At 42.1% G+C, this 26,214-nt stretch overlaps 1 pseudogene; it reads right to left on the reverse strand.

Annotated features, from left to right (window-relative positions):
- Positions 1-7,313: 7,313 nt before the first annotated feature.
- LOC109439552 (developmental pluripotency-associated protein 4 pseudogene) lies at positions 7,314-12,544 on the reverse strand (annotated as a pseudogene).
- Positions 12,545-26,214: the final 13,670 nt, after the last annotated feature.

The following is a 26,214-nucleotide window of genomic DNA, read 5'->3' on the forward strand; positions in this document are numbered from 1 at the left end:
GATTTCTAGTGGATATTGATGGTTCTGGCTACCCTTTCCTTATGTCATTTTTAGTATATATACATTGTTAGTGTATGTACATGTTCATTGCTTAAATATCTAGGACCACAGTGATGGTTATGTGAGCAATAAAGGTTATAACTAACTCTATAAAACATGAATATGGACAAGAAATAGTAACAACGGTAACTAAGAGTAGATGCTATTGTTCTGAATGCTTTAAATATACTAGTTGCTTTATTCCTTAGTAAATACCTTATAGGGTGGTTTCATTATTTCATAGAGGGGGAAAAAAAAAAAACAGAGCCACAGGTTAAGTCAATTTCTCAGTCTCTCAACTAAAACACTTAACCTAAAATGAATAATTTCCTATCTGTATAATTATACTGACCTTAGAATGACTTTTTATGATTATAGAACAAATGTTTCACCTAATGCTTAATATTGGTCTTATGGGTTAAGTATCATAAACACCAAACCAAATCTTTAAAATAAACCAAACCCACATATAATCAGGTAGATGTCATTTCTACCTTGCTCAGCGGAAAATTAGATGTCTTAGGGGAATAACAGTCATTTCCTGTATCACAAAATCCTATTTGCTTACCCAGCTCTTGTACACTGACTCAAATGTCAACTCTGGGTAACATGGGGCTTCCACCATTATGTGTAATGGAAGCTTTTGGTGTGGCAAGGTGACTGGTTAAGTGTCGTGAGCTTAGTCATGTATACATTTGCATCAGACTAGATGACCAAATAGACATAAAAAGGTAAAATAAATGTCATAAAAACATAGAACAAGTCTTGCTGTTTCTTTATTTTTTTGTGGCTCAACTCCATCTACTAGATCTGAGCTGTTTCAGTATAAAACCAGTTAAGGGCTGCTGTTTGGCATACATGATTAATACATGCATATACTTAATTCTCCTACTTAATAGTAAATCTAGATTCCCTTAACAGAATATTTATCTGATTCGGTGAAGCAATCAGTACCCATCACTTGATAAACTAGAACTGATGTAGAAATCTTACTCTGACTGATGTAGAAATCTTACTCTGACTGATGTAGAAATCTTACTCTGACGTATTACAACAGTTTCTACTTCCATTGACTTCCCAAGAAAGCATTTAAGTACTGGCTCACTGCCAGATAAATGAATCTCAACTACTCAGTCCTAGGTAGTTATTAACTTTTATAGGTGATGTGTAGAGAGACTAACTGCCCAGAGTCTCACTTATAAGAGGTAGTGGGATTTTGAACTCCAGGTCTCCTTCCAAAGCCAGATACTAGTTTTACATGAAAAGGTGATGGGATGTTTATGGTAATGCCTCTCTCATACCCTGACTCACCTTATTGTCCATTGCTTCTTCTCTACTTCTTTATGAACGGGTGATTAATACCTTGCACTTTGTTTCCCAAATAACAAACCCAGTTGTTTCACTCATCGACCTTATCTTCTAGCTTGCTTATTCAACTATTCACACTTCAGTCCTATTAAGATTGTTCTGTGTCTTCATAGGGACCGCCAGTCTGTTGACCATCCTTTACTTTATTTCAATATTCCAGTGGCTGGCTCTATTTCCTTGTTAGCTTGTTTTCTTTCCCAAGTAATCGTATAGCTCTATTTGTTATGCCTTTCTAATAAACCTTATCCCGGCATGAATCAAAGTATCTACTCTGTTGTAACATTGGAAAGGCAGAGCTTGGATGAATTAATAAACTGAATAATTAAGTAATAGTAATTAAGTCATAAAGAATGAATAAGGTAGATTCATGCCTTAAACTTATCACTGACTTGATTCTCCCTACTGACAAACACTTGCAGAGGGGAAGAGGGGGGAGAAACCAGAAAAACAGGGTTTTTGGACAATCTTAAGCTTAGACTTCTCTTAAACAGATTACTTTTGCTTTGCTCTCATAACAAAAACTTCTTTTTGGCCTTCAAAGATTATAAATAAGTTGGTAAAACATGCATTAATAACCACAAATTGATGTAGCAGAAGTTGAAATTTGTGTTTTGGTCTAATTCTCACCTGTTCTTCTATACTAAACTCACCAACTTAAGTAGGTGCCATACTCTAAGATGGGTTCTTCCCACTGACATCTTGCTGAATCAGTCTCTGGTATCTGACTGCTATAGGCTAGGCTAAGTCCTGGGACTGTGTCTCTAGCAGCAGGACATACAGAGCCCTTAGGACAATGAGACTCAATGTGACAAACTCCCCAAAGTAGTCCGAGACATTAGGCCTCTGAACATGACAAAGTTCCAAAACTATGTTGGATGACTTGTCCTAATAATGAGGGCTTCGGTGACTGTATTTCTAACTAGCTCAGCAGAGACCCATGGCTCACCTTTCTTGGAAGATTGTGTGAAATCAAGAACAAGTAACTTCTAGTGGACTCCAACTAAAAATGTTTCCTGTATCTATCACTGTGGTAAATCAAATTCCTCTAAAAAGTGATAATATCCACACTTTCAGCCCAAATATTTTAATTCAGGCAAGTTAGCAAAAGCAGTCATGGTTTCACAACTTAAAGCTTTCCTGTTTTCCTACAGTTACTAAGTGCCCCCTGTTGGAAGATGTGTTTAAAGCCCTAATTGGTGGTTGTGCCCTAAAATGATCAAAGAGCAAGATCCTGTGTGTAATCCCTGAATAGAAACCAAGGATCCGCAAACGTGAAGCAATGACATTGGACCCCATTCGGTCATCCCCTGATGCCTTTGCTTTGATATGTATTTGCCACAGTCTTCACTGTCGGGGACTGTTCCTTGTTTGGGTCTCTTACCCAGGTTGATGCTCGTGGGGTTGATATTTACCAATACCATCCCTCCATTCCTCCCACCAAAGGCTATTTGCTTTGTTCTCATTTGCTTAAGATGGGCAGAACAAAAATTTGGGGCCCGTCGGGGCCCTGAACCTAGCTGCTGATTGATCTTGGAAAAAAAAAACAAAAAACCTTTCCTCTCAATAATACCTTCCTATTTTAAGGTGGAGTTTTAGGACCTGGGGGGCTAATGAGATGACACAAATAAAACTGTTAATTTTCTAGGCAGTATTAATCATTTTTATACAATGAGTGTATAAGGGTGGGGTAGCCCTGACTGGTGCATTTTGGACTATCTGAGTAGGACTAGTTTCTAAGCTGTCATGGGTCAACGCTTCATAAAATACAGTAAAATGAATCATAAAAATAAAGGCCAGATTCTATTAGGCAATACACAATGACACTAGATTCGATAAACATCAGAACAAAAGAGGAGGAAATATAAATTCTACATTCATTAGAATAACAGGTGACTTAAAGAATTATGATTGTATAATGATAGGTTAGTATTATCAAGAATGGGAAGTATAATTTATTGCACTAAATGTTCTTATGCAGAATGAATACTGGTAATAATACTTGAAGCACTCAATTTTTAATGTGACACGTGAGTTTGCCTTTTAATTTATTGAATCTAGGTTGGATTGACAGTGATGCTACTCACAAGGAATAACATAGAGTACTGTTTTGTTTTAATAATTCTCGTAGGGAGACTAGGCTTATATAGGTATGTTGATCAGAATGGAAGAATCCATCACAGCAGGCTCTGGAGATATTTAACTTAGACAAAATAAATCAAGGAAGGCTGTATTTAAAAAAACACACCTTCACTCTTTCATCGCTAGACAGTTACAGTTAAAGCTATGGTTATCTTTTTGCAAAATGGATTCCTGATCTGCTTTTCCTTGCAAACCAGGCTATCGTTCCCTAAGCCCACCCTATATGAGAATTCTGGAGATAGGTGCTGCTTTTCAATGGGATAGTCTGAGTCTTGCAGGGAGGTGACATAATTTAGTGATTAGAACACAAGGCTTGGCAGCCTAGCTTGAGCTGGCGTTCTCAATCTTCTGTCTTCTGGCTGTATAACCTATGGCAAATCGGTCATCCTCGCCAAGCTTCAGTTGTCTGGTTAGAAATAGAGAGCAGGGTTGTTGGAAACAAAGTATACAGAGGAAATTTTGCATAGGATGAGGAAATAGTTGGATTATTTCAGAAGTTGGGGGAGTTATTTTTTGGCCTGATACAGGACTGTCTGCAACTATAGTTGTCTAAGATGAGGTTCTTGGATAGTAAAAGGAATGGAAGTGAGAAAGAGTGGCTAAAATCCAGAGCCTGTACAAAAAGGGAATGTTTATAACATGTTCACAAAATTAAACCAATGAGTGTCCCATAGCCAATCACTTTTAGTCATGGCCCACATGGAAAAAAATTGTATAACATATACGAGGGGTTTTGGGAAGCTAGATGAAGCTGCTCATGGCTGCAGGCCCCAGCCGTCCTGAAGAATGAGAGATCTGTATCATATTCCTATCAGTATAACCCACTGTGCTGTGGCTCCATAGGTAGGAAGTTCTGCTCAAGGGTCTGTTCTATGTGGAGAATATGTCTCTGAAGATGGAAAAAACTTGCTAGAAAAAAGCAGTACATATCAGACTATATTCTGCACACTAGGGAAACTTGGAGGTCAAAGTCATTCTTAAACATAATCAGCGCTAATAGGAAGGCAGAGTTGGGCAGGAAATCTTCCCTCTGTACAGCTAACTCAGGATCTAGAGCCAATTCTATTTCTTATGGTGTAATGGTCCCTCAGCTTTGTCAGATCTGCTACTGGTTCTATGCTGAAATTTATAAATTTTTAGTGACCGATTCCTGTTTTGCCTGCTTTCTAAGCTCCCATGTCGAACACCAGCCCCAGGAACTGGATCCCTGCTTAGATCCCAAAGTCTTCCAGGTCCGTGGCAATGCACGATGTGATCTCATGCATTGTCTGTCTCGGAGGCATAGCTGCCCTGTGTAGTGTCCATGTCCTGACCAATCCTGGCACAGCTTGTTCTACCACTGAACTCGACCATGAATCAGTTCTGACCTGGGCAGGTAGCTGCTTCTGGGGTTCACTTTGATCATCTATAAAATAAGGATACAGGGTGGTATTAGATCTAAATTCTCAACTACTCAAAATTAGACTGACTTTGGGGTTTCTTTTGGTGTGACTTAAGGTCAGGGAAAGAAAGTAAATGGAAATATCACAGGTAATGATATGACCTTGTAATGTACCATCTTGTTATAATGAAGAGTCATAACTTAGTAATTCTACCTTGCTCAGGGGTCTTTGATCAAACAGTGGTTATGAATTGTAACTGAAAGGCATGCCTAGCCATGGGCTCTGGGACCTTTCCGGTATGTGCCTGTATAAGGACAGCTATGACTAGATTTCTTCTATGTTGGCTTTCTCTAAATTGTGCTTTGAAGATAGGTTTCAACATTGAAGTGTGGAAAAACCCTGCATACAATTATGGTCAATATCAGAATTGACACCTGAGACTAAGCTGGTCAAAGTTCCCTAGGTCCTTCAGGTGAGGGGATGCCTTGTGTTCCAGACTGGGGCTAGAGGAGGGACACAGCATTAGTTATCCTCACGGGGTCTGTCTCACTCTAGCTGACTCCCGAGAGGCAAGGAGCCAAGGGCTACCTGAATAAATTCTTGTCTCACTGCTTTTACAGGGGAAAAAAGGACGTGAGACTCCTGGACTAACTAGGAAGTGAAATAGTGAAACACTAGACACATGGGAGCTGGGGAAGATGGAGGCAGTGGCCACTGGTTTGCATGGTGCCAGAAGACCATGTAGAATTGAGGAGAAAGCAGTGAAATGGGGGGAAGAAGGCTACTCTGTAGCTGCTTGGCCATGTATTCCTTGTAGGGCTGACTCCCTATAGTCTTATTACATCTTTACATGCCATGCCATGACCAAATGATATAGTAGGCATAAAGCTCCCAGTAGCATTATCTAATAGGTTTATATTAATATTAAGAGAGGGGAAAGAGAGTGTAAGGATCTGTAATGTGACCAGTAGGGTTTCTAGTATTGGACCACCATAGCAGTAATTGTTGGTCAAATGAAAAAACAAACAAAAAACAACTCAAATATAAGTTTTGTTGCAATGTTTTGTAAGAGTCAGCTGTTAGTTCCTTGAAGGACACATTCAATTAAAAGATGATTTTTTATTGGTGGGTAAAGTCAGTTTTGCTCTCCCAGAATACATTGGAATGTGTACCTAGAGTACCTTAAAGAGGTCCCTTGGAATGGGCAGTGGAATTGGGTGAGTGAGTTAGACTACTGCTTTAAAAAAAAAAAAGTGTGGCTCACAGTGTGGCTTGTCTGTCCCTGTGAAATAGAATTTCTATTCTTTTGGAAATACTAGGAAGGTTATTTTCTAGTTTCTGCTTCCCTATTTCCTTAGTCAGTCTCTTTCCAATCCTACCACTCCTTCCAGTCCATTTTGGAGGGGAGAGAAATCCCATAATCCTACAATTCATAACAGTAGAACAATGTTGGAAATCACCATGAAAACACAAGATGAGTGAAAAACATTTGATCTTTCCCAAAACCCACACTTAAGTACATAAATTAAAAACAAATCAAACTCAAGTTGTATAAATTAAATGTGTACAACTTTTTGCATGTCAATAATACCTCAGTAAAGTGGTTTTAAGAAAATCATGCTTTTTGGCTTAATTCTACTGAGATAAGAATATTAATAATTTGCATGCAATGAATATAGTTTCCTAAATACAATAGATGAATTATTTTCTATACACATTTAAATATATTATGTATTTACAACTCAGAAGTAACATTGAAAAATTTTAAGCAGCAAAAGTATACAAAATAGCTACAACTGGAAAGAATATCAGCAAAATGCCCTGTGTCTTTATCCCAGAGACTCACCATTTATACATCTCAGGTTAAGAAACTTTGAAAAATGTTTTGTATATTAAGAATGTGTTTTGGGGAGTGGAGAGAAGAACAGCTTTCCCTTTGGCTTAAAATACTCAACACTTTGAAGTCGTTAAACTTAGATGTAGAAAGCGGCAGCCCCTAACAAAGTCAGAATGCTGAGGCGGGAAATCCCCTTCACAATGCTCAGCTCAGGTTCCCACTTTAAAAGAACAGCTGAGGTCACTTCTATTTCAGAAGGGTCATCATTTGGTAGTATAAACAACTTTTTCATCTAGATTAACCAGAATGAATGGTAACTTGTGAAATGCGATTCCATTTTACAATGAGAGTCTCTGTACCCCAACCCACAAAGCCTCAGGACTGTTGTGAGTCTGAGAGTAACATCTGCAACCCACTAGCCTGTGTACCCTGTAAGCAGGAAGCATAGAGGTTGTGGAATGGCTTAGATTTTAGCTGTCGCTGGTACCAAGGAGTTGATTATAGTCACCTTTCTACCATTAATTATAATCATAGCTGTACCCTTTTTCCTAGCATTGTAATTTCATTGGAAGCTTTTCATTAACACCTTTTTTATGAACACATTTGGGCACAACACATGTCCTGCAGGTGTGGGGATGGACAGTGGCAGGCAGGTAGCAAGAAGTGTGTACACGCTCTCCCTTGTTTTTCAGAAACCCAGGCTTGCCCAGCACAAATCTTGTAGGTAAACCTAACCCTCTGTGTGTGCAAGGAGACTTTGCCCATGGACTCCACGGCACCTGATGCCAGAGGCCTCTCCACTCCTTCCATCTTTCCAGTCCTGGCTGCACTTCTGGCCCAAGAGGCAAGCACAGCTTCCGGGGCAGAAGTTGTCATGACAACATTGTCCACTCCTCCAAGGAGAGCGGTAGAGCCTTCAAAGGCAGGGGTCCCTTCTCAGAGGGAGCAGTCACTTCAGGGGGATCAGAACTTTCCAGAGTCATTTTCCCCCCTTTGATTTTCTTTGTGATTTTCGTCAGACTCTTGGCCCCCTTTGCTGTGACAGGAATGTCCGTTTGATTAGGGTAAGCAGAGTCTCTTATATGCATCTAATTTCAGGCCTTTGGTGCCCAGGTTTGATGGCACCAGGCTCCCATGATATCTCAGTGAAGGTTGACTTGCGGCAGTTCAGAGGAATGAAGGAATGATCTCTTAAGTCTAACTCTTTCATTGCCTTACTGCTGTCTTTTGTAGACAGGAGGCGTGGTCATCTTTCATAGATCTTTTTCTCTGATCCCTCCTCTGAGGTTCTTTGTATTCTTGGTTCACCTGCAGCCTGCTGTTCCTCTTTGGCTTCTTCTGACACAGGTTTGAATTTGCAAGATATATTCTCCCCACCCCCGACTTCTTTGTGTAGTTCCATTGGAAGATTTCTTCCATTCCTTTCTTTACTTCTAAAGAAACGTTTCCCAGAGGAATGCTAATACATCCTTTCAATGGTTTATTCTTCCCCTTATTACGTCTCATCCAAGGGAAGAAGAAGAATTGGGTTAATGAGACTGGGAACAATTCATGGGATATATGTAGCTGAATCCTTCTCTTTAGACTTTAGAGCTGTCTGTCCTCTTCAGTTCGTGCAGAAGAGTGTGAAATCAAGCAGGCCTTCTCCACCTATGTCAGAAGGTTCATTCAGCCTGATTCAGGGGGACTATTTCTTCCAAACTTGGTTCTCTGATCCGGTGTAACTAACAAAGGTAGTCTGAATCTATGACTTTGGTTAGTTCTCAATTTGCTCAGAACTACCTGGGGAAAGAGAGGTGAGTGGCACCGCAAATACCAGCCTGGGGTCTGAGTTGATGCCATGACAAGATAGCTTAGAGAGGCACATCAGCTACACATTGCTGCTGGTCTCCTATCCATGGCTCCACATTGATATGCAGAATTGTGGCCAGACTCTGGGTTTTCAAGGCTCCCAGGTGCTCCTGACAATTTGTGGCTCCAACAGAGCAGCAGGGACAGGCTCTACTTCACACGGTGGGGATAAAATTATTCCAGGCAGTTACTGTAAAGTTGGGATTAGATAGACCTGGAACTCAGCCAGTTCCTTTTGCATGTGAAAGTGAGTCGAGTGTTCTTGTAATGTGTTCTTGCATAGAAATTCTGGATAAGCATGTCTTCCCAGATACACTGGTTTGGGAACATGGTGGTCCTGGCTTCCCAGGATAGACAAGCATCTAAGTCTATAATCTCTTGGGAGAATAGGCTATGACATCTGTTGGGTCTGGTCTGATAAGGTCTTGGGGTATTGAAAAGCTTTATGTGTGATAGTGTGAGTTGAAGATGGTGTTCATAGCTTCCTTTCCCATGCTGAATTTAGTTCTTACTGCATCTGTCAAAAATGAACTCATAATAGCAGAGTCTACATCAGGGGTTGTTTGGAGGAAAGGCCCTCCGTAAGGTATTAGAGGCTTGGGTTTCTGCCATAAGAGGGAATATCAATTGGGTGGGATAAATTGAGGGCAGAAATAAAAACCCTTTAAAAATATTTCTGCTGTGGCCAAGTCTGGGCAGGAGAGATTAAAGTGGCAAGATGTCTATTGCGGGCAGGTTGGACATCCATAGGTGGTAGTAGCTAGACTGGCTGGTAAAAGCACATACATAATGTTGAGCCCATATTTGGTCTCTGTCTCTGCCACAGTAGCCACTTCAGTCACATATCTGCTGTTCCAAATACTGTGTGACTAAAAGATTGGTGAATGTCAGGTGGCAGTCATTGTGTCTACTTGGCTATTTAGTACCTCTTCTGTGGTGAATCCTTTCTGGTGTGTGTTAATGTGGGCCAATCCTTCTATATCCATCTTTATCCCTCTACTGAATATTGTGTCCCTGATGTTTCAGTCTTCTTCCCTTTAGGCTGCTAACCAGATGGTTAGGCCTTTCCCATTGCCCATATTTTAATGTATGTTCTCACCTCAGGCCCCTTCTCCATACAAAGTAGATGACCTAGATGTACTGCTCGAAACTTCACTCACTTGGGAGCCAGGGTTAATACTTGGTTGAAGTTGAGGTAGTTTAGTCATTATTCAGTACCCATTCAGTTTATTCATGGGCCAGAAAATAGAATTAAACTGAGATATATGGACCACCAACCTTTTTGCTTGAATCTTAAGCATAAAACTAAACTTGGCCATCCCCCATGCACTACTTTTGACTTAATATGTTGGCTGGGGTGGGGACATTTCAGAAACTCACAATTTGCCTTATCCACTGTGATAGCTCTTACTTTACATGCCAAGGATCTCATGTGGGTTATTCTAAATGCCAAGAATGTTAATCTCAACTACACACTCAGACAGGGTTAATAACTTCTGGGTGTGTTCCCAGATCTATTGGACCAGTTGTCAGCTATAGCTCAGCTAGGACTCCATTTAAGACCTGACTCCCCTCCCTACCACATGTCTACACTTTAACATGGGATCATGATACTTGGGTCTCAAGAAATCAATGTCAACTCAGATCCTACTTTTGATAGTTCTCGAATCCCCCATTTTAGTGTATATTAATGTGAATAAAGAGCTATAGTAATAACAGATTGCTTCCAAGAGCTCTTTGCCTGCCCAACTGATCTGGTCCCCAGCTGTACCTCTAGAGCTCCTGGCACCAGAATCTTCCTTCTGGGGGCATAGAAACTAAGAACAATATGAATAAGGCCTGATCTTGTCTTGCAATGAATAATCCTAATGGGTAAAAGATAACTGTTGTGGAATGAGTTTAATGTGGTGATGACCAGAGATCATCTAGCTAATAGTAAAGAAGAGGCACCAAAGTCAGTCATGGGGGTAGGGTCAGGGAAAGAAAGCCCTGAAATAAATCTAGAGAAGTATTTGCCCAGATGAAAAGATAGAGGTCTAGAACAAAGTGTCTTTCACCTAGACAAAAAGAACAAATCTTATGGAGAGCTGCAAGCAGCTTGGTATTACCAGTACCAAGCTGAGGAGAGGAGCAGATTCTTGTAAGATATGAGTGTTAATGCTAACCTAAAAGATAAGGGAAGACATTGGGTGGTTTTAGGCAAGGGAGAGTTATGGTCAGACTAGCATCTTCAACATTATAGCAATATTTCAAGTAGAAAAGTGACTGTTGGAATTAGAAGTAAGAGATCACAGGTAGCTTCCAGCTTTCCAGTATGGGCATTCCTGAACATAGCAGTACCATTGGCTGAAGGGAAGAGCTTAGAATGCTAGAGTTTAGAAGGAAAGAAAATTATTGTCCTCCATGCAGTTCCAACCTGTACTGTTCAAAGGTCAACTGTATATTAACATGTTAACACTGAGTATCTCTGGGTAGTAAAATAATCAGTGATTTTTAGTTTTGGTCATGTTTTACTCTCTAAAATTTCTATAATCAGCATATATTGTCTTTATAGTAAAAAGAAATAAAGATTGCTTGAAAAAGAAAAGAAAATATTGTTCTACTTGATCTTACGATTTAGATTCAATAAAATCCAGCTCACCAAGGGTGGTTCCAATGATCAGATATTGCTTGGCTGTAGCGTCCTGCATGACAAGAGCTGTGGGAAGCATCTTCCTCATCAGCTTGTAAAGGTTCTAAAACTGACCAAATTAATTGCCACATAGCACAGTTGGTTACTGGGAGAGAAACTCCTTTATGATACAATCCACGGAGTTCTGTACCAAGTTTTCCCCATGTTTTTAAATCTAACGTCCCTAAGTTTGGGAACCAAGGACAATAAGTTTCAATTACTTTGAGAAGCTCCTCTAATTTCTGATCTGACACTTGAGCTCCTCCAGCCTTAAGAAGGTGTTTAGCAAACACATATAAGACCTATATTGGCTATTAGCTTTTCCCATTATGTATAGAGAAAAGGATAGAGAGGAAGAAGACTTTCACTCTGAATGGATTCAGATGCCCGTCTGGCCGTGTCCTTCTCAGGACTTTAAAGTCTGTCTTGGTTATCGTGCACCCGTATAAACCCCGGGCCTGGTTAACGCCGTCAGGCGCTAAGTCACCATTTTGCCTTATGACTGGACCACGGAATTGCAGGTTAGGGCTCAAGCAAGCTCTGTAGCCGTAGCCGTGGAACTATAATCACACATTCACACATTCACTCTCTTGCACATAGAAAGAAACAAATTCCCCTTTTACCTTGGTTAAATTCTCTGGGAGTTACCCTACCAGCAGTAGTTGCCACGACCTCTCCCAGGCCCCATGCCTTGAAACGTCTTTGAATTTCAACTGGGAGTCGAACTTCCTTCTTGAGCCCCACAAATGAGCCCCAGAATCGGGCCCCATGTTGGGCGCCAGATGTCACGTCCTGCATGACAAGAGCTGTGGGAAGCAAGAATGACGGCACAGGGTTAAGAAAGACAGTAGCCAAGAATAGAGTGCAAGCGGGACTAAGGGACTCAAGCCTCAAGGACTGAGCCCCAGGCCAACGCATAGCTTTTATTAGTTAACAAATGAGGAAATAAAGCTTGTTAATCTCAAAGTCTGTGAGTTACGTGCCTGCTGGCTGTTTTCTGAAAGTCCCCATTGTGCTCCAGCACGTACTGTGCCTTCACACACACGCATAACCTTAGAGGATGGCATCGCCATCTATTGAAGGGGAGGGGCCGATATTATTCCATTGGGTCTCAGTCTGCTGAGATTTCCCCTCAAATGAGCTTTATCGATATGTTTCCATGGAGTCTCAGTTTGCTGAGGCACTCCCTTGTGAAATCCTGGGAAAAGCGCGGGGTAACAAACGGTTCTGCAGCTGTAAGGCCACACGTAGTGTCATGTTCAAGACTAAATCTCTACTACAGCCCAGTAGTATAATTCATGAGAGTAGTATACTCTCAAATGGAGAGTAGTTCTGCAGAAGATGTGGCCTTACTCGGGAATCCTAAGGGGTCTACATTCTATAAGTACTTGACTATTAGGTTTTCCCAGAAATTGATAGAGAATCTTTATGCATCATAAATACCTCTAGAACCACTGGGTCTGCTAGAGAAAGGCACATGCAGGGCACCTTAGACTACAACCTAGACTTACTACTAGAATAATAGCACTTCTCTAGGTACGGGCAGTTTTCTCTGGATGAACTCTTTGTAGGGTGGTCTGTCTTTCATGAAGAAAACTCTTAAAGAAATTTACATTAGTTTCTTGATGTTACTTTTTACCATTGGATGCCTTAAGGGTACCTGCTTTCCTTATACCAGATTCAACTTCAGTGGGCTGAGGGCCATAGAGACCCGCCTTTGTGTTGGTGCTTACTCGGGCACACTACTCAGCTCTGTTTGTTAAAGCTCTGGTAGGCTAGTGAGATGGCTCTGGGGACAGGCCTACTCCAGGATGAAGATAGGCATCACTCAGCCCTTTTCATCATGTTGAGTAGTTGGGTTCTACTAAGCTCAGTGCAGCAGAGCCTAGTTCAGGGAACTGCTAAAGGACTGGCCACCCCCATGGTCTTGGGGGTGTCCAGCATTAACAGGGGGAATGCTAGAGTGGACTGGGTTAAAATAAGGGCAAAAATAACAGGGTTAGAATTCCCAAATGGCTTGGCTGTGGCCAGAGTCAAGGTAGGAGAGCCCTTAAATCCTTCATGACCAGTAAGTTCCCTGTGCCCTCAAAGGGACTGTTCTACACCAGCATTACGGTGCTCCATGAGTGGATTTCATCACTCTGTATCAGGTAGGATCAAGTGAGTAAAATGGAGCCTATTCCAGGGAGTTCAATAGAGGGAATTTGTCAGTAGTTAGCAATAGCAAAGGTTTCAAAAGCTGAAAGAAGAAACGGGTCAATAAGGTCACCTAGAGAGACTTTGCAGGCTTCTGTGAGGCTTCATTCTGAACACCTGAATTGCCACATGAGCAGTATCTTGAAACTAAATAGCCTTGACAACCTTATTAAATATAAACAGGGAGAACACCCAAAGAACAGTGAAAATTAAGGTGAACTCTAGGCATAGCCAAACATCTCCAGGAAGCTATAGATCACCAGCAATATTTATGCTGAATAGGCACAGAAATGTTGGTAAAATAAAAGGAGACTGTGCCAGGGCACTGTTCCATTCCAAATGCAGCAGTGGGAAACTCTACTTAAAGTATGTAGCTTACTCTATTGCTTTGCCTTGTGTATCTTGTGCTCACCTCTGCCTCAGGACACTGTCTTTTCTGTTCTTCACTCTTCACCTAGATATGAACATATTTGGATCTGATACTCTAACCACTGGCTAGTCTTTGATTTTTCTTGGAAGATCCTTATAGGAAAAAAAAAAGGCCTACTTGTCACACTACTTGTATAATTTCTGTGAACCATGTTCCTACAGGGAGAATCGAAGAATCCTCAAATTTATTATTGTGAAGTATCTGACATGGGAGCCTATCCTTATTAGGGAAAGTGACTCTGAATTGGAGCCTACAAAATTTTAGGGGTTATTTTTCAAAACATGCAGACAGACTAAGCTGAACTTGCTGTGAAGCTTTCTCAAGGCCTCAAGCTTTTAGGTTACTTGGCAAATTGAAGTAGCACATCTAATTGTGGTGTATGTTGCCTCCCAAATCAGAAGAGGCCAACTTAGCATTGTCCCTCTTTTAGCACGTCATGTTCAGTGGCTGGATAACAAGGAATTCTTCACTTAAACCAGTCAAGCTTGCCACTGAGTATTCCCAACATGTGCAGCTGCCGCACCTCCATCTGGGCCTGCACCATGGGCTTCAAGGCTTATCCCACTAGTCTTTCTGCTTTTTAGCAGCATAGCTCTCACGAGAGACCTAGACTGGTTGGTGATGCTGGCTCCTCATACTCTTGATTCTGCCTCTTAAGTTTGACTCTAGCCTATAAGACAGAGGTGAACCTGACATTCTGAGGCCATCTCTTTTCAGAGTTGGTTGATTGAGGTTTTGTCTATTCCTTAGTAAAATCTGATTTCCATGAACACTGTTCATACTTCAATAAATCCCTGGAGACACTGGACAACTGTCTCATGACAGCCTCCTTAATACACGGGGAAGTGATGGGATGCTCCTCATATGCCTCTTAATGTTCTCAGGTTCCAGGTGGTCCACAGGGGGTGTTCGGCAAAGACTCATACCAGCTGTGGTTCAAGCCTTGCATATAGGGCCTTTGTGGCAAAGTCAATAGGTACTGGCACAGAGCTGTTGGTCTACACATGCTAACATAAATCACTATTGATGGCTGTGAAAGTGATAACATACTTACCTTCCTTGTTAATGAATCCCTAAGTTTATTGTTCCTAAAATGTTGAAATTAGAGCATTAAAGTTTTTTTTTTTATGCTTGTTGCAGATAGCTTTTGAAGAGGGAATTCACAGAAAAATAAAATTTACCTCTTTAAATGAAAAGTTGAAGTGACTTGTTCAAGACAACAGCAATGGATAGGACTGAAAAAAATCCATCTCTGTATTTCCATAGTGCTTTTTGCCCACCCTTCAGTGTGTATAGTTTATGCTTCCAGTTTATGCCCACTCCTGTCCTCAAATATCATGAAGACAACTATAAGTGATTATATAGTAATTTACGAACAATCACGTGACTTTTGTATTGTGTTTTTGAGTACCTTAGTGTGGACTTCTCTAAAAGAAGGTTCTGAGGTGAGGATTTAAGTGACTTATCTGAGGGATGGTTGCAGAAAACAAATGAAGGAGTATGGAAAGTGACAGCAGATTGAGTGAAGCCAGCAAGGGCACACTGAGTGGGTAACTGCTATAGGCAACTGGGGCACAGCCCACTGGGGACTGAGGGACCATGAAATCATGTGTTTCAGAATTGTTCTTCAGAGGCATGGGGAAGTTAAAGTACTTATCACCCAATTACTGTCTTCCTGTTCACTTGCTGATGGTTGTCTCTGCAAGCAGGCTATCTAGTAAACAGGCTGAGAAAGCTCACGTGGTGCTGGAGAAAACCCTTGGGTAGAGAATCGGAGCTGTGGGTGCCTAAGGTAGAAAGCCGATGGTAAGTGGTGGAACTGTACTTCAGCTGCAGACTAACTCGGCCAAGGAGATAAAGGATCAAGTTTCAAGAAAGCTGATCATCCATGCCCTGCCTTGCCTTGCTTTGTCTTGCTTTTGAGTGTAGTCAGTTACTGGTGTGTCAAGATGGTTGCCGGCCACAATCTCTATAACAACAGCGTTGGTTGGAAGTTGTATTCTGTGCTTCTGTAGTTGGTCCCAGGATGTAATTGACATTATTTATCTCTTCTAACACTCATTATAGATTCCCCTTATTCTTGGCGAGAATTTATGCAGGACTAGATTTCTAGCCTGGTGGAATACTCACTTTCATACCTCCTATCTGAGCCCCTAGTTACCTTCACTATCAGGCTGTGGTTGCTGTAGTTTGTCCGTTCTCACTGAGCATCAAAACACTCTCCTGTGATTCTGAGTTCTGGACATACTAACTCCTGCCAACATTTAATGGCAGGTACCCAAACTCACGATGATCAGGATTAATGATGCTTGTCAGTAAAGCAAACCCTTACCTTCGCAGCTGGGGTACTGGTTTGAGTCCAAATGATCAAAAAGTTGCTAAACTCTAGGTTTATTAGAACTCTGTGTCTTCTGGAAGCTCTCTCCAATCCCTCAAAGAAGACCACATATAATCACTCAGAGCCTTAAGCACAACTTCACATGGATCATCGGGAGTGAGGGTGAGAGGGGCTAAACTGACTTCTACTGCTTTGTCATCAATACATATAACACATGGGTTTGGGAACAAAGCACCATTTAGTAGCTATTGGTTCAACTTGTAGAGGGCATTCTGGAGGACAGTGTCCAAGATCTATAGGCTGTTACTAAGCTGTCAACTTAGGTTGTAGGAATGCCTTCCTGAAGACCCATCAGTAAGGCCATCAGCTTCTAGGTGATGGGGTGTGTATACACATAAAGACAAGTAGACACTATGGTTATGTGTCCATTGTCTCACTCATTTAACTTTGAAATGAGTCGTTGGTCCAAGGTTGTTACTCAGCTTCCCTGATCAGTGTTGCCTCTATGGTAGTTACTGTCAGTGATATGCAGATTTTGTGCTTATTCCCTTGAGTAGATGCACATGCCTCTTACCTGGACTTTTTCCTGATCTTCAAGTTCTATTCCTTTAGGTACCTGACAAACTCCTCTTCCTCCTGATCCCCAAGACACATAGGTTTGAGCTGAACGCAAGGAATTGGTACAAGAGAGGTAGGTGGAAGGGTATTCAGGCTTCTTGTTTCCGCCTAGTCTCTGGACTACAAGTCCAATCATGAATGTACCACTTTTGCCCTCTCCCTGCACTGTTTCTTCTTGGTCATGACCTGAGTTTAGGATAGTGGCTCACAACCTGAGCCTGTTGCAGAGCCCTCTCTTCAGGGCCCCATTCAAGATTGGGAGTTTTCACAGTCAGGTTTCAGCCAGAGAAGCAGAACCAGTAGAATGTGTATGTGTACATATGCATATGTGTATATAGTATAAATGTTACATAGATATAAAAGGAAGTGGCTTATGTGACTGCGGGGGCTGGCTAAGCAAGTCTGGAATCACTAGGGCAGGAAGTCAAGATGAAAAGACCACAGGCAGGCTGAGAACTAAATGGTTTAGAACAAAGCTATTGCCCACAGGAAATCAGGAAAGGAAAATCATGATCAGGATGGAACCCATGGGCACAGGTGAAGCTACTGTCCACAGGTGGACTTTTTTTCAGGGAAAGCCACAGCCCTGATCTTAAGGTGATGCAACTGATGACATCAGGCTCATGAGATTGTTGAAGACACTTCCTTAAAGTCAACTGCTTACGGGCATTACTTACATCTGCAAGATACCTTCACAGCAATATGTAGTGTCTGAATAAGTGGGGACTATGGCCTGCCCATGTCAACACCCCCCAAAAAGCCATCACAGCTGATAAATGGGTTGGTATAGTATTTCTAAAGGAAAATATCACCTTAAATGTGTCAAATGGATTAACAAAGTGTGAGAAACAACCTTAAAACAGCAAAATCACTGACAAAAGTATAAATATTGTGGCACTAAACACACCACATTGTAACACCAGGTGTAATGCAGGAGCTCAGCTCCTGGCAGGTGAACATTGGACACAGTGAAGCCGAAAGAGGACAACGGAGCCATAGAGAGAGGGTTCATACTACAGTTACATTCTCGAGGCAGCCGGGAGAGTCACAGGAAGCCAGCATCCGCACTTGCTGGAGCAGCCCCAATAGCTTTATAGCTGATGGCCAACAGGTTAAAGCTGATGGCCGACTGGTTACATAAGTCCTTACATAGGGATGTGTCCTGCGCATGTGCGGGTTACATAACCAAGCCAGTACTTTTCCATGTGGGGCCGAGAGCCTGGTTCTACTGCTCTTGGACCCGGTCCCAACACAAAGGAATCCACTTTGAGTTTTGAGGGGCTTTTGTGAAAAAACCTAATATCTATTAAAAGTTGAAGAGGTTTAGCTATCCAATATCTGGAACACTTGCGTTAGTGGGCTTTTCACTGATCTTAAAATGTGCTATTTTTGGACTTCAAGTATTAATGTAAATACTATATATACAGGCCTCATGCACTTGTACAACTTCAAGTTTTTATCACTTCCTTACATGAGCCATTCATTGATATGCAAATCATTTCCTTGTGATTTGAAACTTTTTCTGATGGATGAGTTGCCTTTTCAATTACCAAATTGGTGAGTACTATCTACACTGATCCAAATCAGAGTTGTTTGTATAAGGGACTCTTTGAGACTATTTCTGGGGTAGTATGGGTCGAGGGATTGGGCATTTGGGGAGATGTCCATTGAGGGCATCACTCGGGCTCATTAAATGTTGTCCTTGCTTGTGAGTCTGAAGCTCTTTGAGCAGAAGGTGGTCATGGTGGTAATTATGGAGCTTCCCACTGCTGAATGAACCATCAGCTTAGAACTGCTGGGAAGTGCAGTCAGTGGAGCTAGACTTGCCTTAGGAAAAACTTGAGCTCAATGGGCCTTTCTTTGTATGCCAGGTTCTTGGTACAGATTTTTGAGTCCTAATAGAAAGAAGATAGGAGGTTCCTATTGCTTATGTAACAACGGGGCTTAAAAGAGCAGATTAAAATCTGGGAAGTCGAATGTGAAATGCATCTCGTAGGCAGAAGATGTAGGCAGAGCTGCATTCTCTTCTGAAGGTTCTTGATGGGAGATTCAATCCACTTTTTTGACGTCTTCAGCTGCTGTAGACTACCTATGTACCTTGGTTATGGCCGTCTTCCTTCTAAAACAAGTGATGGCTAGCTGAGCCTTTCTTACATTGTATCACTCTGGCACTGACCCTTCTGCCTCCCTTTACCACGTTTAAGGACCATTATGATTATACTAGTCCCACTGGGATAATCTTCCTAGTCTATGGTCAGCTGATTAGCAACCTTAATTCCACCTGCAATCTTAATTTTCTCCTTGCCATGTAACCATAATATATTCACAGGTTCTGGAAGTTGGCATGTAGACATTTTGGGTGTTATTATTCTGTCTACTATAGAAGGCTATCGGAAGCGATCTCCACCTGTAAAGGGGCAGATGCTCATGAAAGGTGTCATGTGAGTGCAGTCTACAATGTTGGTGCTGCCCATGGTGACATATGATGGGCACTAGCATCCCTCTAAGGTTAGCTAGCTGCCTTAGAGCTCAGTCTGGCTCTGAGTGGAGTAGTCAGACATCTGCTACAGTCAGGTTCAGGTGGAATTCTACAACTGAAGAACCTCCTGTTGAAACATCACCAAGAATGTGTGGGCCTATGGAGCACCCATCACACTAGTGTTTGTGCAGGTTGTGGCCTCTGAGGCTGATAGCATCTTTAGTACCTCACCCAGGTAAATCAGCAGTGTGTGACTGTCTGCTTGGTCTGGACGTGGTTTAGTAGAAAAACCCTCTGTATTCTGTTTTTCTTAGGCTATAGTGATGTAAACAGAAGGCTTGGGTGTGAGGTTACACTCAGGCAGTCCTGGTGAGGAGTCGGGGATAAGTAGCGGGAAGTTACTCCCTCTTATTTTCTGCCATGGGCCTTCTGATAAGCCTGAGTCCATGGTGTGGGCTTTGTGCTTGCATACGTGATCCTTAGGCAAGATTATGTTACCTGGAAATTGAGCTATGCTGTGACTGGCCTTACTGGGTCAAGTGTCTGGGGTCAGTTGAAACAAAGTACATGTGATAGCATAATGAGTTCCTCTTCTGAGCTAGGGCTTTCTGGGCAGGCACTTCAAAGGTGACCTCTTGGAGGCTAGAAGGGGGAGGGAGTATGTTGTGCCTCGTGCTGGGCCTAGTCCCCAGCACCCAGAGTCCACTTACGTTGGTCTGTAGGTCGTTGTGGCACTTGTGGTTTCTTTGCCTCAAAGAAAGTTACTAAGCAATGAGAGTAGGGATTTATGTGCCCTAGGAGCAGAGTTGGAACCTACTACTCTAAACTTGGGCCTTTCCAATTAGGTTCACATCCTCCATGAGTATTCGTTATTGGTTGGCTAATGTAGCAGTCACACCCTGCACCCCTTTATTTTTGGCCTTAAAGTGCTGTGTAAACTAAACCTATTGCTACATTTAGCTTCAAAAGAGCCAAGAAAAGTGAGAATTAAGACCCAAACATAACTACTGAGTAGCTTCTTGGAAAGTCATTTCTTAGTTGAAATAGAAAAGGCTTTAGTTATTTTCTGTATCTGTGCCTGCAGTATGCTTGTGATGCTGGATATTATTATGCCCAAATTAAAAGCATGTTGGCAATTCCGCATTCAAAAGATGACAGAAGAGAGGATGGAAAAAGTGTGGGTGCTTAAAGACACCACTGAGCAGCAGAACTATCAATAATGGTTCATCTCCTGACTTGCTGTATGTGGAAAACTATCCTTGATCTCTTTAAGCCGAATTGGTATTCTTCTATGGAAAACCAAATGCATAACTTAACTGAAAAATCACTGTGGGTGAAACAGATTATGGGTTTCAGATCTTTCCTTAATTTACTTCTAAAGAAGCTTCCATAGAGTCCAAAAAAGGAAAAGGAGGAACAAGATCAAGTCTCCTGCTTTAATTCCTCAACACAGCTTTCCTAACGGCCAAGACTTTCCTTTGCAGATGAGAGGCAAAAAGCAGACATGCAGGTCTAGAATGCCTAAATCTATCTTATGCTGAGGTGGACAAAAATCCTACATCCTTTCTCTTCCTAACATGACCTCAACTCTTGAGCTCCAGTTAAATGTCAATTACTTGAGCTACTTTGACTGTTTCTACCTGAGCATAGCCTTCATCCCAATTAAGATTTAACTCTTGCTTAGTCAGGGTTTTCAAAACGCAGACCCAGAAAAAAGGATTTGGGTGTCAGTAACTCACTGAGGAGGTATTTCTTGGAAGTGCAGTGAGTTTAGGGAAGTGACACAGGGAGGGCTTTACAACAATAAACTGTATTAGTAGGTGACCACTGTGACAACTTGGGCCAATTCTCTTGACGACCCACTGGTGGGATAGTTCTGGGGAATGATCTATGTAGACTGCTAGGGGGCAGAGGACCAACTCCTTCCCCTCACTGATTGGGAGTTCTCACTGGGGAACTCAAACCCAGCACTCTTGGCAAGCTGGTCCTGTGGCAGAACACTAGCAGAGACACAGAAAGCAACTGGCTTGTAGAACTATTGGCAGGTGAGTTTGGGTGGGCTGAGTAAATAAGCAAGAGGAGCTAGGTATCTGCTCAGTCTACGTCATAAACATTTGGATCTGCTTGTGCCCCATATTGAGTTCACTTGTCTTAACTGATTACCATCTTGAATCAACCTTAAGTAAACGTAAAATAAGATGATTAGTGTGACAAGCTACTGTCCTGAAACTAATCCTTAGTAATGTAATGGATATTCATTTCCCTCTTTACTCATTCTAGATTCCCCTTTGCCTCTATCAATAGTTTGGATCGGAATGCTTAACCACTAAGGTGTCCAGACCATAAGAAGTCCGGGCACCTGGTTATCTTGTTCTTGTCAGGTTGTTATTGCTGCAATACTTGTATTTTGTCATCCATGGTGGTACTAAGAGGCACCCTATCAACCTCACAAGTCTAGTCATAGTCCTTCATTTTTTAGCAGAAACCTATTTTTTTATTTTTTATGATGCTCAGGGTCAACGACCCCTGCCATATCAGTAATTCTTCCCTTTGCCTGCTGCCATGTGTCTTGCATGACCAATTGTAGCTTTATGTTTTCTGGAACCCATTCTATATTTACGGTGGAAGCCTTACTCTCCTGGGGATCAGAACCTCTCATCCTGCAGGCCCTGCTGTTGTAGGGACAGGAAGCACCCTTCCCTAAGTGGCTGTTGGGTAGTATGTCTCCTGTGACCATTACACCCTATTAATTATAGATAGTATTGTAGCTCTTTGGGGCAAAATACTAGATAATGGCTCTTTTTCAACTTAAAGTATAACTTGATGTATGTGATAATGACATTGGAGATATTTAAGGGTTGATTTTACTCCACCTAAAATATACCAAATTAGTCCAAGACACAAAAACACTAAGATGCTGGATAACGGACAGCCAACATGGGGAAGCTGGTAGTGAAGGCTGCTAAGCTCAGGTGGTCATTGCCATGTCTGAGGTTGCTTCCCAAAGGTACATCCCACCTAGTCTGGGCTTATCTTAGATGACCACCTGACCAGATGGTGCAAATATCTTCCTGAGGCCTTTTCCTCTCCTCCAGGAAGTAGTGGTCCAGGTAACTACAGGGATGGGCATATTCATGGTTTGCAGAATCCGGGGTATATGGATCCATGAGGACAAAGTTCAGATCTTTGGCATACACGATGTGACTCCATTTATTCTGGGAAGAGGGTGCAGCAGATGGACTCTTTTTTAGCAACTTCAGGATGTCTTTGGAATCTTGTCTTCACAACTTTCTTCTACTAGATCCCATAGAAAGTGACTCATGCTTTCTAGGGTCATATCCTTGCAGTCAAAATAGAAGTCCAGTAGAGGGTGCTCAGATACAAACTGACCAGGTGGTTGGCGGCATCTTCTGGGTTGATGGTACTACCTTGGAGTACATGGAAGCCTGTGGTGAGAGGCAGGTGTTGTCTGTGAAAGATTTACCTGGGTCAGTGTCTGGCCAGGAGTGTTGAATGGGTGTTAAGCTTGGCTCTGTAGAAACAGACCCTAAGATGAGAATTTGTGAGTGAGGATATACAATCAAGTAAAACTCCATAGGATAGTAGAGATGTATAAGGGGCAAGAGGAGGTGAAGCAAAGGTATGATATCAAGTTGAGTCCTACAGATGACAAACATAGGTCAATATGGCAGAGGACCGCTGGAGACAACATAGGTCATACTTCAGTTCCAATCAAGGGAAAAGGAAGAAAAGTATTGATACCATCTCACCCATCCCTTTTGGACTAAAGCTTGCAACTGGGGGAACATAAATTTCCAGGCCCTTGGGTCCTCAGGCCCTCTTCCTGCAGTCCCTTCCTCTCTTTGCCCCCACAACCAAGACACAAGCGATGGCTGTGTTGGCTGTCAAATAATCAGGAGCCATTATGCCTGAAATTGGGAAGGGGATAAGGAGGGTTAGACTGAGCAGTGTCTTCCTCTAATAGGTTTCCCTGAAGCCTGAAACTATAAAGGGGAACATCCAGTCTAATTTCAAACACTACTAAATCAAGAAGTAGATCACCAAAACAAAAAATGCTATGAGTTGTCATGAATCTTAAATGAGACCAAATGTGTTCGTTTTAGTTTGAACTTTTCAGAAACAGACCAGGAGAGATTTGTATAGAAGTAATTAAAGAAGTATTCCCAGGAGAAAACAGTGAAGAAAGGGGAGGCAGGATAAGAGTTCGTAGGTAAGCCAAGGACGACTGATCTCTGGAAAAATCCTGCGCATTCCATTCTTCACTTGGATCCCATGGAGGAAAACTAAACTACACTCAGTTGGGAATGGGGCTTTCAAAGTTGTATGTCTGATGGTCAATAGTTACTATACCCTTATTCGGTGGTGGAGAGAAGTAGAACCCTTCAGGCACATCTGGATCTTTGGGTGTGCATGCAAAACAGGTCAAATGATCCAGGGGCAGTGATCTGGAAGAGATACCAAGGCTGCCCCTGCAGGTCACATGAGAGGCCCAGCTGAGAGGATACAGAGAAAATGGTAAAAGGGAACTGGAGGGGATGTGGGCATGACCTCAACATGGTCATGTATTGTGGTTAGAGGAAGAGGACACAAGAGGAGGAGGTAAGGCTCTTTTGCCTCCTTCATGCCATACCTTTCTACATGCCTCTCCCAGGAATGTGACTCCTCACTGTGTGCATGTTTGCCTTTGGGCTTAATCACAAGACGAACAACATGTGAAATCTCTTGCCATGTTCTTACAAGACCCAATGCAGCATCTTCTGGAATGCACTAAAGGTTCGACAAGGGCCATGCTGAGAAGTTTCTAGGGGGAGCCCACTGTTGGGGAGCCACCCAGAGGCTGAGCTAGGTCATTATAGGGGAGCAGTAGACAAGTGATTAGTATAGAAACACTTCTTCCTGGTACTTGCTGTGCACTGTGTATCTAATACTAATTCCTGGCCGGGACAAGAATCTCGATATTGGCATCTTACCAGTCATTTCGGTTGTTCTAAGCTTGTCCTCTAGTGGATTCTAAGGAAGGGCTTGTTGGAGCAGTATTCTGAGTTCTATGTATTAACAATAGCTTGTAGACATATTTGTAAAAGTTAGTTCATTGTCTAATAAAATCTTTGGATCATATTTTTTTCCTTAATAATAGTTATTATAGTGTCTTCTGGCTTAGTGTTGCTGTTGACTTGTTCTTTTTGCTAAAATGCCCTGAGGATTTAGTTCTACTTTGAAGTCCAATGAGCCCATGCATTGGCCATTTGGAGTAGATTTTTCTCTGTAGATTTTGGTGTTCATTGAGGAATCAGGGTCATTTTGGTTCTGCCCAAGTGGTGGGAACCATACCATGCAGGGGATTGATAAAAGAAAACAAGGTAGGTATAATGAAGATAGTATAAAAAGTAATGTGGTTTTTTTCTGCCATTTCGACTTTTGGTATGCCTTGTAATTTTTTAATGATAGACATCATGTACTGAGTAAAAGAAATTGCTGTAAATAAGACTTGGGTAATGTGGTGAGGTGTGGGAGAAGCATTCCATATGATTAGGTCTCAGGGTTTCAGCGATCCTATTCCTTGGAACTACGAAGTTCACACATGTTTATCAGTTGTTTTTCAATCCCTCTAGGTTGTAGGTGGGTCATGATGGCTAGAGTGGAGTTGGGTATTTCTCTTTCAGGTCAGTTAGGCTCAGATAATACCCCAGCCAGCCAGCCAGGCTCTGGTGTATTAGTTTTCCCTGAGTGCAGGCTTTGTTAAGAAGAACATAATGTTGTGGGATATTTCAAATGGTTCCTCTTCTCCCTTGGCCAGAAACAGGAGGGGAATTGTCTCAGATTCTTACTGCAGGAAGCTAGTTGAGCTCCTGGAGGTAAATGCCATGAAATTGTGAGGGTTCCTTATGGCTGGGTCCCCCTGAAGTTCTTTAGTCTCAGACTTGTCTGTAGTCAACTTCCAGAAATTGGTCAAGTACAATTCAGGTCCGCCCCCCTCCCCACCTGTGTTCCCCTTTGTGAGTCTCTGCTTCAATAAACAAACTCCCTGAATTCACCTGTCTCTTCAAATTAGGGAGCAGCAGTTTGCTCTCTTTTCTCCCTAGTATGGATTCAGGAAGAGTTGACTTTTTCTTTTTCCCATCTGTTCAGATTTCTACTTGTTAGGACAGTGGTGACTTTCAAGCCCATATTTGTGGAACTGGAAACCAAAGTCTTCTCTTCTGCTGTTTTGAATACCACCTGCTTGCCCTCTATAACAAAAACAGTCTGAGATCTGGGTCCTTACAAGAAATTAAACCTTGACATAGAAGGCACGTAAGAATAAAAGAGGCGATAGCTAGGTGCCTTAAAACATTTGATATCAGAAGTGAATCTGAGTAGAGCACTGTCTGCTATGACATGATAGGACCAAATGTTCTTGTTCTCTTTGGTGGTGGCTCTGAGAAGATCAGATTATGTGGGAAAAAGTAAAGGAGCTCATCTTTGAAGCCACATCCACTCTGTATAAAATTGACAGTTTTACATGAGAAGAGGAATCTTTCTCTGAAGCAGGTTAGAGAATCTCTGGCATCATCACCACCTGGTGGTGCGGATGTGGGATGTGACTCTGCTGGGTGGTTAGGGGGAAGTTCTCCTTTCTTGTTCTCAGTGGACAACATGGTCTGAGGTTTCAGTGCGACTCAAGTCTCTGCTCTCAGAGGATACAGAGCAAATTCCTTGGTCCCGGCAAGGGGGTAGAAGAATGGAGGAAGAGTCCTTGGCTGTGAGCATGATCTGCTTTGTAGCTACCTTTACTTCTGCTTGAACTACTGCCACTTGCCTGTCTTCACTGTAGTCATGGCCCTTATTTCTGCTACTGGGACCCT

This window comes from Rhinolophus sinicus, chromosome 1 (assembly GCF_057876585.1).
Source record: "Rhinolophus sinicus isolate RSI-liver-muscle chromosome 1, RSI-T2T, whole genome shotgun sequence".
NCBI classification, from domain to species: domain Eukaryota; kingdom Metazoa; phylum Chordata; class Mammalia; order Chiroptera; family Rhinolophidae; genus Rhinolophus; species Rhinolophus sinicus.